Raw genomic sequence first — 3,266 nt, 5'->3', positions numbered from 1 at the left:
GGGTCATAGAAAAGGCAAGAGAATTTTAAAAAAACATCTACTTTTGCTTCATTGACCACGCTAAAGCCTTTACTGTGTGGATCATAACAAACTGGAAAATTCTTTAAGAGATGGGAATACCAGACCACCTGATCTGCCTCCTGAGAAATCTGTATGCAGGTCAAGGAGCAGCAGTTAGAAGTGGACATGGAACAATGGACTATTTCCAAATCGGGAAAGGAGCACATCAAGGCTGTATATTGTCAACCTGCTTGTTTAACTTATATGCAGAATACATCATGCAAAATGCCAGGCTGGATAAAGATTCCACACACTGGAATCAAGATTGCTGGGAGAAACATCAATAACCTCAGATACACAGATGATACCACCCTTACAGCAGAAAGTGAAGAGGAATGAAAAAACCTCTCAATGAAAGTGAAAGAGAATGAAAAAGCTGGCCTAAAACTCAACATTCAAAAAACTAAGATCATGGCATCTGGTCCCATCCCTTCATGGCAGATAGATGGGGAAACAATGGAAACAGTGACAGACATTATTTTCTTGGGTTCCAAAATCACTGCAGATGGTGGCTGCAGCCATGAAATTAAAAGATGCTAGCTCCCATCGCTTCTCGGCCTTTTGGCTAAGATCAAGTGTAGTATCTGTTCTTATCAGTTTAATATCTGATACGTCCTCTATCAGAGGACAATATATTAAATGGATTTTTGGAGCTGGGAGTTGGAATAGGAGCTTGCTCCGTCCACTCCACGCATCGACCTGGTATTGCAGTACTTCCAGGAACGGAAAAAGAAGAAAAAAATAAAAAAATAAAAAAAAAAAGATGCTAGCTCCTTAGAATAAAAGCTATGACAAACCTAGATAGCATATTAAAAAGCAGAGACATTACTTTACTGATGAAGTTTGTATAGTCAAAGCTATGGTTTTTTCCAGTAGTCATGTATGGATATGAGAGTTAGACCATAAAGAAAGTTGAGTGCCAAAGAATTGATGCTTTTGAACTATGGTGTTGGAGAAGACTCTTGAGAGTCCTTTGGACTGCAAAGAGATCCAGCCAGTCAATCTTAAAGGAAATCAATCCTGAATGTTCATTGGAAGGACTGATGCTAAAGTTGAAGCTCCAAAACTTTGGCCACCTGATGCGAAGAACTGACTTATTGGAAAAGACACTGATGCTGGGAAAGATTGAAGGCAGGAGGAGAAGGGGATGACAGAGAATGAGATGGTTGGGTGGTATCACTGACTCAATGGACATGCGTTTGAGCAAGCACTGGGAATTGGTGAAGAACAGGGAATCCTGGCATGCTGCAGTCGATGGGGTCACAAATACTCAGACACGACTGAGCAACTGAACTGAACTGATAAGGAAGATATTAAAATAAAGGAGTAAAATCCAAAGAAAACAAAAACATTAATTTAAATAGATACTGCTGCACACACCCCAATGTTCATGACAGCATTGTTTACAATAGCCAAGATAGAGAAGCACCCTAAGTGTCCACCAATAGATGAATGGATAAAGATGTGGTATATGCATACAATGAAATACTGCTCTGCTATAAAAAGAATGACATTTTGCCCTTTGCAACAACATAATGGACCTGGAGGGTATTAGGCTTAATGAATAAGTCAGACAAAGACATACAGTATGTTATCACTTAGATGCTAAATCTAAAACATAAAACACATGAATGGATAAAACAAAGCAGAAGCAGAGGATTACAAGGTTCAAGCTACTCTTAATACGTATGAAATAAATAAGCTACAAGAATATATTGTACAGCACAAGGAATATAGACAGTATTTTATAATAACTTTAAATGTAGTGTAATCTATAGAATTGTAAATCATTATGTTTCACACCTGAAATTAATATAATATTGTGAATCAACTAAGTATCAATTAAAAAATTACATCTTGATTCCAGAAACACAACCCAGGCAGGCCCAGGCAGGACTAAACCCCAGTGAGGTCCCATTCTGAAGATGTGAGAAAAGGGAGAGGAGGGCAGGAAGCTATTTACGTGGCCTGCCCACTCAGGTAAGGGGATCTGGGAGGCAGCTGTTGGTTGGGTCCAGTTAGATCCAGTATCTTTCTACACCACCTAAAGGATCTTGTTCACCTGTGATTTATTGGGACAGCAAAATGACTCACTGAAAGTGACTGTACCAACATTATTGCCATCTGATGGCAATTTATTTCCATGACTGTGAGCATCAAACTAAACAAATGAATGTATTCTTTTATTGAAATGATGATTTGAAGTGCCATTGTTAAATTATTATAAAAGTGACCTATGTTCTTTGGAAAAAAAGAGTAGAAGTAACATGTTCAGGCTATTTTTGAACAATAAAGAAAAATATTGTGGAAGGGGACAATACAAGTAGGAATATAAAAGGAAATAAGTTTGTATGAGCAGAAAACTAACAGTCATTGGTCACGCAATGTGTACAAAACACTGTCGTGACATTTTGCATGTATTACCTCATTTCGTTCTCCCAGTGGCCTCTATTAGTCAAGCATTATTTTCCATAGCATAGAGCTGAGAAATCTGAAGCTCAGAGAGGTTATGTGCAACTCAGCAGAAATCACATTAAAACCCAAGTCTTGCCACTACAAGGTACCGTTTGGAAGATTTTAATACCAGACTTTCACTAACCTTCTACTGGCTGTGGTTACCATAAAATATTTGACATCTAATCATGTGGTAATGTGTGTGTGTATGTGTCTGTGTATTTAAAATTGAAACAAAAGTTTCAGGAATTATGAATTCTCCAACTACATACAATGTACTCTGACATTTTTAAATTATATTTCAGATTTTTTAAAAGGTCAATGGTGACCCAACCAATCAGTTTAACAAATCATCAGTGGATTGTGATCTACAGTTTGAAAAAGGTTGCTAGAGGGAAACAAAGAACTTGAAGCAGGAAAATGAGTTTGAATGGGATGTTTTAGAATGGCTTGTGGCAGGAGTGAGCAAGGAGAATGAAGGCAGTCATTTAGTTGGGTATTCAAATTGGCCAGATAATGAAGACCAGGATTATAGTTACAGGAAAGAAGAGAAAAGGATAAGAAAAAAATTGGGGCTAGAGATATCATTAGAATAATGAATGTATTTTCTCCTCTTGAGAAAGGAACAACCAAGTGATGGGGAAAACATGGTAGATTAGATATGGCCACTATTCGGTGCCAGCAGCCTAACATGGTGTTGTGGTTGATCAAGTGGGATGCTCAGGGGCAAGGGAAAAAACACCCTTGTCTGG

The 3,266-nt window shown here is 38.1% G+C and overlaps 1 non-coding gene across 1 annotated transcript; it reads left to right on the top strand.

Annotated features, from left to right (window-relative positions):
* Positions 1-605: 605 nt before the first annotated feature.
* LOC122676288 lies at positions 606-796 on the top strand. Its single transcript, XR_006335555.1, has one exon. It is a non-coding gene; the product is annotated as a U2 spliceosomal RNA (small nuclear RNA).
* The last annotated feature ends 2,470 nt before the right edge of the window (positions 797-3,266 follow it).

Source organism: Cervus elaphus, chromosome 19, assembly GCF_910594005.1.
Source record: "Cervus elaphus chromosome 19, mCerEla1.1, whole genome shotgun sequence".
NCBI classification, from domain to species: Eukaryota; Metazoa; Chordata; class Mammalia; order Artiodactyla; family Cervidae; genus Cervus; species Cervus elaphus.
The sequence above is the reverse complement of the archived record's forward strand: the minus strand, read 5'-3'. Positions and strand labels throughout refer to the sequence as shown.